We start from the raw sequence: 12,185 nt of genomic DNA, 5'->3' as shown, positions 1-12,185 counted from the left end.
TGGTAGCGCCAGTCGCCAGGCAGAGCTCCAAGCCATTTCCCCTAGATGCATCTCGACTGAATCAATAGGACCCTCACAGCATATCATTAGACGTAAGTATTATAATTACTTGTGTTATTAATTTTGCCTTAATACCAGGGATGATATGATATGTAATTCAACCCTGTTGAGGAAGGAGAAAATAAGATAATCACAAATGCATCTCTTATGAAAATCAATGCTGAAATGGATATTCCAATAAAGCCAAACCACTGCCCCTGTGTGCTTTTTTTTTTTCTTCTCCATGCATATCAGCCAATCATTTTACGCATTCGTGTGGAAAAAAATATATAAATATGTCCGACATATTTCACACGGGCCACCCCTGTCCGAGGCAAAACAATATGGATTTGTGTTGCCTCGCAAACAATTTTAATAAAAAGCTATTGATTGGGGATCGAGCGGGTAGCCTGTGGGCGCTGAGCACCAGACCCCAGTGGGTCCAGATCATTAATGTCCTCAACTGCTGGCTTCACTGGCGCAAATTTGTTCAATAAGGGTCTGGCACGCATGCTTCGGGGGTTTGATTTTGATACAGACACGTCAAGCTGTTTGCCCCCCCCCCCCAGCACAGGCCACAAAACTAAATACAAAAAACCATGAAGGAAGCCTGTTTTCTTTTTTTTTCTGTGTGAATATCACACAAAAAAAAATCTAAATGGTGCACACGACTTCAAAAATAAATACGTTTTAACACGCTCACTCCTGCTCAGCTGAAGTGCTCGCTGCAAATATTGCCTGCGTCTCCAGAGAGAGAGACACGGCGCACGGCAATCCACACCATGCAGCGCGTCATCAGGCATCCTCCTGACAGACGGGGTAAAAAGTGTAAAACACACTCTCACATCCTCTGCTGTGTGCCACCTAAATGTATGCAGCCACAATATGTACATCCAAGCAAGAAGCATGTGCGCACACACTCATTTACACATACACTCGCGTATACTTTTGTTGAGCAGGTATCAAAGCCTCGGTGTGGCGAGACAGTTTTAATTACCAGGTACTTTCCTTATGCTTATGATTTCAATTTCTCTCTGCAAAGCTGGTAATGATATTCAAAAAGCCTGCTGGCAACTCCGACTCCTTCTTCTCCCCCTGTCTTTCCTTCCCACTAAAATGTGAATACCCTAGTTTATGGGCTTATTTGTCCTCCAGTCACTTTCTAAAATCTTTATTCTGTCGAACATGTCTTTTCTTTCTTTCTTTCTTTCTTTTTTTAATGTGAGCCTCACTGGAAGGAATGGCAATAAAGGTTTTTTAGGGGGGGGGGAGGAGAGGAGCGGAGTAAGGAATGGGGTAGGGTTGGGTGGGAGGGGGATCAATGTAGAATGTATTATCCTGCACTACTGAGACCTACTTCAATAATAAAAGAATTGATCCTTTAAAGTGAAGCTTTATTCCGGGCCTGGCATAGTGAAGGAGGATGGTCCATTCCAACACTGCACAGGCCAGATGGAGACTCACAGCAGGCAATTTCACCACCCACCCAAAGTTTTTCACATTGTATTTTAAATCTGTGTTAGAATCAGTTGCAAAATCACAGAGGAATTCTTGCTGAAATGCATGCATTATAGAGAAGCATGTCCAATAACGCAGCATATGTTATAACATATTCTGCTGGTGGTGCTCAGGCAAAGCCAAGCTCAAAAGAGCTTTTTTTGGAGGCTTGAGGGATTAATACATAGGATAACTTAATCTAATATTTTATAGCTTGTTAGTCATAGAATCTCATTAATGTCTACATTAATCTGCAGTGATTTCATAAATTTAATTTATAACGCTCTGACGTCTCAGTCATCATCAATGAAAACCCTAACCCTCTTTTAAAAATTGTTTACGGCTAGGATTAGGGTTGGGGTTACCACACATGATAACTTAGGGACAAGCAACCTCCCCAGGGTTAGGGTTCGACCTTTTTTTGCAGGTATCAGTTAAAAAGGCAAATTTTCAAAAACTACAAGATGGCACATTTTGGCATTATTGTTTTCGACATTTTCTTAAAAAAGGCAAACCTATTAACCAAACCCTAACCATAACTCTAACCCTGAATATGTCGATGGCAAACTGCTGGATGATGATAACAGGTATAAATATCGTGCTGTCAAAACAGGAGCTGGACACATCAGATCCCAGCAGTGCTTCTGTACACAGCCGCCAGTCGTAAAGCGCCAGCAGTAATCAAACATGAGGGGTGTATATGTAACAAGCACACTTCACAGTATGCCTTAACAAGCACACTCCACACGCTAATCAGCTCAAGTGGACTTGCATCCATGGCTTCGGTTTCCACCCGGCTCAGACGATGAAACTATCTGGATGGTATCAACAGACATCACCGATTCGCGCAAAGGTTCGTCGTGGTGCGGCTGGGAGGGATGATGCCTGTGGTGCCCGGTGATTAAAACAAAGCGTTGGATGCAAAGAGAGGGTCAGAACTAATCGGAGAGAAATAACACACATACACAGGGCGTGCTTTTTCTCAGCAATCTTAAATGCTACCTGCATCGATTCTCCCGCAGGCCTCCAAAGGCTTCTCTTCTCGCAGGACAGACGAATCGACACAGCGTCACACTGGGAGCTCTGCAGTATCCACAACTGCGCGGCAGCAAAGGCCACAAACAGCATTGTGAAGTTCACCTGACCACTCAGCAGTTATGGGACTGATCTCCCCTTGGCAAGAAGAAGGCCTTACAGGAAGGCCACTCTAGAACAACAGCCAGCAACAACCACCTCTCCCTAAAGAGCTGTGGTGGGGGGGCTTCACCTCCTAATAGCCTTCAACAGCACAGTGGTGGAGCAAAATGGATAATTTAGAATACCTGGAGTCCCTATTCACAAGGACTTCAGAAGGGTTACACTCCAATGTAGAAAGAAAGAAAGAAACCCAGCAAAATTGTACCTGTGTGTCCTTATGTGCATAAAGACATTTGGCTTGAATCTTTAAATCTGCAGGGACTTCTACCAAAGACAGTCTGACTGACTGCTTTACTGCCCGATATGTCAACTACATCAGCAAGGACCGTGAGGCTCCACAGAGGGTGGTGCATTGCTCAGCACATCATTGGGTGCAAGCTGCGCACGTCTGCGAGAGCCGTAAACCCAGCAGTGCCTCAAGAGGTCCCCGAGAGTCATAGAGGACACAACACAACAGCCTGTTGTTCCTTTATACACCACGCAGTAGCAGACTGAGGAACAGCTTTCTTTCACAAGCAATAAGACTACTGGATTAACACAAGTGCGATCCAGCCTCTGTGCACTGACATTTTTATATGTAGTATGTATTTGTTCTTACAACTTAAAATACTGAACCTCTTAATATCCACAAATATTATTATTAGCAACTCATCTATATTCAGGGTTTGATTAACTTTTACTTGTTTTTATAGATTTAATAAGCTAACATGTGTGCGTCTTTGCTGATGTGTGACATTTTTTAGTTTCTTATCATTTTGCCAACCTAACTCTAATCCTACATTTATTTTACTTTATTAATTTTTTCTTATTTTCCAAGAATCGTGCACAAAAATACTGATTTTATAATAGAGAAAATGGATTTTAGCAGATTTAGCTACTAACTAATTTGCATACACAATCCCTGAGCAGGTATTCACAGTATTAGAGTAATATAATAAAATAAAAACACACAGCTTAAAATGCCAAAAATCACATGCACCGTGAAACCATTACACACACCCCGATTCAATAACCACACTATGCAAACACTACATACACACAGTATAGAAATCGGCATCATTTTTAAGCATTTAATCATTGTTATTATTATTTATGCATTACTATGGAAACTCCCAGCCTTAATATTTCACAATTATGTGAAAAGAAAAATTATACTGATGTGTAACTAAAGTGTCACCAGTGAGCTCAACGTGACTTCTTTCAATGTCTTTTTTCCCCCCTTCTAATGAATATGATGATATCGTAATATACAAAACGAGAAGCAGCAAGTCGTCCTGTGTGACAGGCTGCGAACAGCACTGATGTTGCTCGTCATAGCACGGATGGGTGAAACAACTGACACCGATAACTGAGCCTTAGAAACGATGTGCTGCTGTTTCAGCACCTGTGCAGCTGCTTGAAGCCTGACAAACAAAAATATTTCCAACACTAAAAACAAATTTTTTAAAGTTAGAAGGGTAAAATTCAGATCTGGAAACCTGATCTGCAGACGTGTATTCCTTTTGCACCAGGGCGCACAGCGTGAAAAGTAATAACAATTTGCACATTAAGTCACATAAAATATCTGGTTTTTGCAGCCTTAATTAAAAAATATGTATATATTAAAACTTCCCTAACAACACACACACATACACACACAAACGGTGACCCCAAATTCCACCCATAGATTGGTCGTGGTGAGGGTGCGTGTGTGAAGAGACGGGACAGATGCCCGCCTCCTGTAATCCCATCAACTCATGTCAGACAGCAGTCTGGATACAAGCCTATCTGTGAGGCCTGTAATCCACGGGCTAAGACTTCACACGCAGCACTTATCGGTCCACACACATGCAGACACACACTCTTACGAGATATTTGGGGGAGAAAAGTGATAGTAGACGGGTCCCCCACTCAGTTTGTGCAAGGGAAAGGAGGATCTGCATGTAAGCGAGGTTAAAAACATCTTTTAAGATTCCAAATCCTGTAAAATAATCACAAGTAAATGGATCAGATGAGCTTTAAAAACTAGTTGAAATGGATCTTAAAATACAAACAGAAAAGCAAACAAAAAAAAGGATTTTTACTGAGAATGGGGGGAAAAGAACAGAAATTTGATTACACTGTGAACAAAATCTGGCTTTGATGGAACTGAGAGCGCCGAGCGTGTTGGTACTGACATATTACATGCAGAATAATAAAATAAAGAAAAGATGCTTTGTATAATTTGTACATTAGAATCTGACTAGCGGAAGAAAAAGAAGAAGCAAAGACAAAAACACGTCTTGAGATAGGAACGAGAATAAAAGCCACAAACACTCCCACTGCGCTTAAAAATCGCAGAATATGCTATTCAGATAAAAAAAAAAAACATTACACATTCATTCAAACGGTGCTCAAAAAGGACAAAAACACAAGATAATCTACAAGCGGGCATGCACAAATTCCTTAATGCCGTCAACACAGTTTTTTTCTTTCTTTTTTTTTGCTGTCAACCCATTCAATCAATCAGCGGTCCAGAGAACAATATGTTCCATTATCATTCAGATACATGCAAAACGCCACGGAGAGAGAGAGGAGGGAGAGAGGGGGGAAAAAAGAAGAAGAACGAGAGAGATAAAAAAGGCAAGTCGGACAAGGCACCCCTGCTCATGTCTTCCTTCAAAGAGAGGGAGAGGGAGGGAGGGAGGGAGAGAGAGAGAGAGAGAGAGAGAGAGACTCAGGGTGCAGGACCCACACGGTGTAGTTCCAGCCAATTGCGTTCCAGAGAAGTGACCATGGCCAGTGATAAACAAAGCACCATAGATCATTCTTCTCCCAGACGGAGCCCGGCGCTGGAGGCAGCGGAAGGGAGAGAGCGGTCAGACAGACAAGAGAGCAAGACAGAGAGAGAGAGAGGAGACAGAGAAGACCACAGAGAGCTCACCGCCTATATTGCCCCTCTGCTATCCTCAGATGCTACATTTTGACGCCCTTTTTTTTTTTTGCAACTGGAATGCCATTAAAGCCGGCCGTGTCGCACGCCTGCAGAATTTGTCTCTGTGACAAGAAGGAGAGAGCGAGCCAAGAGAGAAAGACAGAGAAAGAGGGAGGGAAGCTGCTTCTGCTGCTGCTTCCTTCTCCCACTGCCACTGTGCCGATGCATCATATTTAAAAAGGAAAGAAAGAGAAAAAAAAGCAACAACAGCCTTAAATTGTTCCCACTTCCCTAAGAGAACTGAAAAAAAGGGCATTCAAGCACTTACCCACTCCCAGATACAAGACTCAGAGTCAGTGTTCATTTGAGCCCAATGTGCGTCAAAACAGAAACCTCAGATATTCCTCAAAAAAAAAAAAAAAACAGACGTGCAAAGAGGAGCAGTGAGGTTCTCCCTCTTTTGTTTGTGAGCTTGCCTGCCTAGGTTTCTCTATTTGCATCAGCCGGCTTTTTTTTTAACAGCTTTGAAGCAGGTGGATGACAAAAACATCAATCTCTCCAGGCACATTGTGTGGCATGCACGCTTTGACACACTCCCCTCACCAGCTCTATACTGTATAATCACACTTTCCCATTCTCCGCTCGCAGCACCGCAAATGAATACGGGACTCAAAAGGAAACCGAAGGACAAGTGCGCATTGTCGGGGAGCACTTCTGTAGTAATCATGTTGTCATTGGATTAGAATAGGAATTTGCTGGATCTCTAGAGTTTCATTTGCCATATGTTGAGGTGATTTTACTGGGTGCTGTTTAAGGGGAGACACTGGTGGATTTAATATACGGAGAAAAGTGTTCTTTAAGAGCCCCCTACAGAATTATTTGTGTTTTTATGGATGGAAAATGGACTGATTCCTATATAGTGCTTTTCTTCTCTACTTGAGCACTCAAAGTACTTTATACAACACGCCTCATTCACCAATACAAACACTTTCTTCTGTGCCTTAATGGTTTCTAACTAACATTCACACACTTCACATCGAAGAGCAACTTGGGATTCAGTGTCTTGCCCAAGGATACATTGGCTAATCGTACAGTTGGTGGTCAGAGCAGTCAACCACCAACCGTACGATTAGCAGATGACCTGCTTTACTTCCTGAGCCATTCTGTAAAAACACAAACCTGCTAAAGAGTAATGGTAAGGTGGTGTCAAATTTAAGGAAAACCAAATTTAAATGGTGGCTCAAGCTTGACCTTAAAGTTCCATTAACTTTACAGACAATGATCAACATTTCTGCTTTTAGTGGTAAATAAGTTTAAGCCTTAAGTTTGGACATACCTTCTCATTTATTTGTTTTTTTCTATTTTTATAACATTCTACAATGTAGATACACGCTGAAGAGATCAAATATATAAAGCAAGATATATGGAATTATGTACCAAATTGAAAAATAACTTCAAATGTGTCATATTTTTTAGAATCCTGAAAGTAGGTACCGTTTGCTTTGTTGACCGCGCTGCAAACCCTTGGCCTTCTCTCATTGAGCTTAATGATGTAGTCACCTAGAATGGTTTTCACTTCACAGGTGTGCCTTGTCAGGGTTCATTTGTGGAATTTCTTGTCTTCTTAAAGGGGTTGGGACCATCAGTTGTGTTGTGCAGAAGTTAGGTCGGTACACAGCTGACAGCCCTATTTGACAACTGTTAGAATTCATATTGTAGCAAGAACCAATCAGCTAAGTAAAGAGAAACGACAGTCCATCATTACTTTAAGAAGTGAAGGTGAGTCAGTCTGGAAAATTGCTAAAACTTTGAATGTATCCCCAATTGCACTCGCAAAAACCATCAAGTGCTGCGACGAAACTGGCTCACATGAGGACCATCCCAGGAAAGGAAGACCAAGAGTCACCTCTGCTGCTGAGGATAAATTCATCCGAGTCACCAGCCTCAGAAATCACAAGACAACAGCCCGTCAGATTAGAGCCCAGTTAAATGCCACACAGACTTCCAGTAGCACATCTCTAAATCAGCTGTTCAGAGGAGACTTTATGGTCAAATAGCTGCTGCGCCATGGCCTGGCCTCCACAGTCACCTGACCTAAACCCAATCAAGATGGTTTGGGATGAGATGGACCGTAGGGTGAAGGCAAAAGGGTCAACAAGGGCTCAGCATGGGAACTCCTTCAAGACCTTTGGAAAACCATTTGAGGCGACTACCTCATGAAGTTCATTGATAGGATGCCAAGAGTGTGCAAAGCAGTAATCAAAGCAAAGATATAAAAAAAATATAAGACATGTTTTGAGTAATTTTACACTTTTTTGTATACTAGAGCAGATACTAAGCCATAGCTATCTGTTGGTCATGTGTTAGTTGTCTTCCTTTTCCATGTCTTTCCTTTGAATGCGTCTTCTGTTATCTGCATTGATTGTCCATCTTTCATGGTACTTCCTGTTTTGTTTTGAAGGTCAGGCTTTCTGTGTTTTTACTCCCCTATGTTGCTCTTGTTAGTTTCTGACTAAGTTTGTCTGTTCTTTGTTACTCTTCTTTCTTTGGTGTGTTTTTTTTGTCTGCATCTGTACAATACAATAAAATACCAGAGAGTATATATAACACCAGGATGTAGTGACTTCCACAGTTGAAAATTTGAGTCATTTTAACTGTGCATTTTAAGCTTCTTGATCTGAAAAATGATGCCAATGTGAGGCGCCTCCAGTCACTGGTGTGTGACCTTTGTGGTTGCAAATAGACTTTCATTGGATAGGACTCTGAGGGAAAATAGAGCTGTTAAAATGGCTAGCAAGTTAGCCTTTAGCTTCACAGTCAGATCCACCCCTTGCTTATCACCTCTGTTTCCAAAATACCAAAATACTGACATCTAAAATACTTAGCTTGGAGTAGAGCAGGGCGATATGACCAAAAATATTTATCACGATATACATTTGAAAATCTGCGATAACGATATAACTGACGATATAACTGACACTAGACAAAATACTTTACAACTCCACAACTTTATTAGTGCAAAAAAAAAACCCATCAATGTATTTTCACTTAAACAATGGTAAAATGGACTGGTTCTTATATAGCGCTTTTCTACTCTTTCTGAGCACTCAAAGCGCTGTACACAACTTGTACATTCACCCATTCACACCCATTCGCACAAGCACATTTTTCTAAGTGCTATCTACGTAACATTCACACACACATTCATACTCCGATGGATGCATCGGAGAGCAATTTGGGGTTAGTATCTTGCCCAAGGATATTTGGCATGCAGACTGGGGAAGCCAGGGATCGAACCACCAACCTTCCGATCAGTAGATGACCTGCTCTACCACCTGAGCTACAGCCACCCGTAAACAAGCAGCTGTTTTTTATGTGCATTGAAGTTATATAAAAATGTAACAGTGCAAATGCAAATTCCTCGCTGACAGTTTAACTAAAAGGCATTTCCAGTGGAAACTGGCCGACATATCCTCGGCATAACCATGTATAATATCCACAAAACTTAAAAAGAGGTTATACACACACAATACGGTAATATTATGTTGAAGCACCGTACGTATCACTCCGCGAGGCTCCTGACTACGATAGCCGTAATGCTCCGACAATCCATCAAGCGGTGCGGCTTCATAGCTTAGCAAAGTCGTACTAAAACATTTGACATTTGAAAAATCAAAGGATTGATTTAAAGTGTGCCATATTTTCCAAAAAACATGGTAATAACGACAGCCCGCTAGCATGCTCTACCAAAAATAATGCTTTGTTGTGTATCTGACGGTCGAAAGCTAAATCAGTTCCACACTGAAGTTGCAGCATTTTTACAAACCACTTCTGGTTCATCCGTTTCATTCAACGATCCGCTTTCGCCCTCCTCATTCTCCGTCGCCGCTGGCACGCTTTTTCCGCCAAGTGTGTATGAAAACAAAGGCACAGCACATGCGCGTTTTACCCAAATTCTATCGCGATATTTCATTTTCTTATTGTTGCCCAACATTATACCGGTATTACCGTCAATGGTATGATATGGCCCAGCCCTAGCTTGGAGTTTACAAACCAGCGGGTGATGGTAAAAGGACTGGTTCTTATGTAGCACTTTTTTTCTCTGCTTTTGAGCTACTACAGCCCACCAACCTTCATCTGTTGTTCTACAAGCTATTGACTTCACAGGACTACATAGAGTCCTATGAAAACTTTATTTTTCACATAATTGTATCTAGTAATTAGCAATAATAAACTAATAGCATACCAAGAAAACATTAGTAACTGATTCACTAAAAATGAAGCACAAATTTCTTGAATGGGCTTTACGACACAGCAAGCCATATTTTTGACAGATAATTACATTATAAAAGCTCCACAGCAGGAAGATCCACTTCAGTGGCTGTAATTAGCAGATCTGAAGCAAAGAAGAAAATGAGGAGGTAAAGCTGCCTGTGTGAAAATACCTGTCAATCAAATAGGCAGGTATCCAGAATGATGGATTAAAAAAAAAAAAATTGTATCCCTATAGAGTTGTTATGAAGTGGTGAATATCCATAGTCTAAAACAGATTTTTCTACCAGGCTATAAAATATACTTTTTAATATTGTATTATTTGACACTCCGCTCCTGAATCTACATCTGTAATTGGTCTTAGTGATGAGGGGGTTCGGGCATATGCAGAACAGCAATGAGGACAGTGCATCAACTTGGTATATTCCACACTTGATGGCATCTTGTGCGATTGCCTTGGAGTAGGCCTCCGGTGTAGTCTTCCACAGTCTCACTGAGTTGCTAATAAATGTTAGCACACTATCAACCTTGTACAGTGTCAAGCACTCCCGTATCCTTGATTGGTCTGCCTGGTCTTAGAGTTCTGGTGTACTGCTCTGTCAACCTGCTTTGGTCCTCTGGTGTTATTTCCAAAGATTTTTTAAACTGTGCTTACGTATTGACTCCTGTGCCTACTCACCATGGTGTCTAAAATGCCTGAGTAAAGGGATTTTTATATGATGGGTCTGGATGGATCAGTCTGGATGAGTACCTCATTGGGTGCTGTTAGGTTCTTCAGCCAGTAGGTGCAGATGATGTCAGGTCATTGTGCTGTTCAGCTCTTCATTTTGGAAACTTCTTGGATGTCTTCCTTTGTGATGTTGACTGGCTATGCTCTGGGAGACCGCTGCTTTCTGCTCTTAGGTCCACTAGGCACTTGGCAGTGGTGTCAACTCTTTCTCTTAGACTCTTGGATTTTTATCCAGCATTATTAAGTTTCAGTGTTGGGTGGGTTTGCCCTTGTGCTACTGTTCCCTTGTAGATAAGAATACGTCCTAGATATATCTTTGGAGAACAGACCATGTATTCTCCTGGCCTCTGTGTTTCTGGTATATCGCTTCAGTTTAGTGGCAAGAGTTATGAGCCTTTGTTTGGCTGCTTGTAAAACGTCAGTAATCAACATCTCGTTGTATCTCTTTTTCATCCAGGACCTGTCTCTCATGACACTTTTGTGTATGAATAAGTATGAAAAAAACTGTTATGAATAAGTGTGGAATATGTGTGGCCAAATGGCTGTAAAGTGAGAGAAGGTGACCTACCAGGAAGCAGAACAGCAGTTATAGGGGATAGCTACAAGTGTCTGGGTACTCCACAGGCCAACTAGAACCATAATAAAGATGCACAAAGGTCAGCCACAGCCAAATACATTCCAGAAAATAAGACAGGTGCTGAGAAGTCAGCTGAATTGTTGGAATTAGATCCAAGCCATCAATACATATGCCCTTCTGATCATCAGATGCCCAGCTGGAATAATAAATTGGCCACAGAAGTAGACACATGCCACTGATGTCAAGACACAATGCACGGTGTCCATCTGAAGTACAGCACTTTTTCTATGGTTCTTTGAGCAACATAGAATGATGGAGGGCAAGGAGAAGTGCAGGTCAGAGTCACAATCCAGGATGAAACACAGAGCATCTGCCAAATAGGGATGGGTATCGTTTAGGTTTTATCCAATACTGGTGCCAAACCGGTACTTTTGAAACTGAGAATCTGAGCATAGCAGTACAAGAACAAACCCTAAGCACCAGATCCATAGAGACAGTGGAGAGGAACATCTGGGCCACATATGGACTAGAAGTCCCCAAGTCCTAATGGGAGACACCACCACAAGTGGTTAAGAACAACAGGGATAGGTTCTAGACCAGGGGTGTTGAACTCCAGTCCTTGAGGGCCGGTATCCTGAAACATCCTTTACATGCAACACACCTGAATAAAATTTGTAGGTCATTAGCAAGTCTTGACCACATGCAGAGGTGGCAACTGCTAACCCTACTCAAGTAAATTTAAATAAAAGGTAAATAAAAGTACTTCTAAAACTGCTTTTATTGCACCATGTTCATTCACTCCTGAGCTGCTGTAACATGAATCACCTCAGCATGCAGTTCACTTCTGTGGACCTACTAAATTTTATTCAGGTGTGTTGCAGAAGGGAGACATGTAAAGTTTCAGGACATCGGCCCTCGAGGACTGGAGTTTGACACCTGTATTCTAGGCCAACCAATCACATGTAGTGGCGGTTGACAAA

General features: G+C 41.7%; 1 protein-coding gene across 6 annotated transcripts in view; it reads right to left on the bottom strand.

The window, feature by feature from the left end:
• Positions 1-5,946, bottom strand: part of LOC146504921 (uncharacterized) — a 483,966-nt gene extending 478,020 nt beyond the window's left edge. For all 6 annotated transcript variants that reach the window (XM_085183493.1, XM_085183490.1, XM_085183494.1 and 3 more), the window contains exon 1: positions 5,636-5,946. The gene's annotated coding sequence lies outside the window, so the exon portion shown is untranslated. The remainder of the gene's footprint in view (positions 1-5,635) is intronic.
• Between the last annotated feature and the right edge of the window lie 6,239 nt (positions 5,947-12,185).

This window comes from Neolamprologus multifasciatus, chromosome 13, assembly GCF_963576455.1.
Source record: "Neolamprologus multifasciatus chromosome 13, fNeoMul1.2, whole genome shotgun sequence".
In the NCBI taxonomy this organism is placed as follows: Eukaryota; Metazoa; Chordata; class Actinopteri; order Cichliformes; family Cichlidae; genus Neolamprologus; species Neolamprologus multifasciatus.
This window is presented reverse-complemented; position numbering and strand designations above follow the sequence as displayed.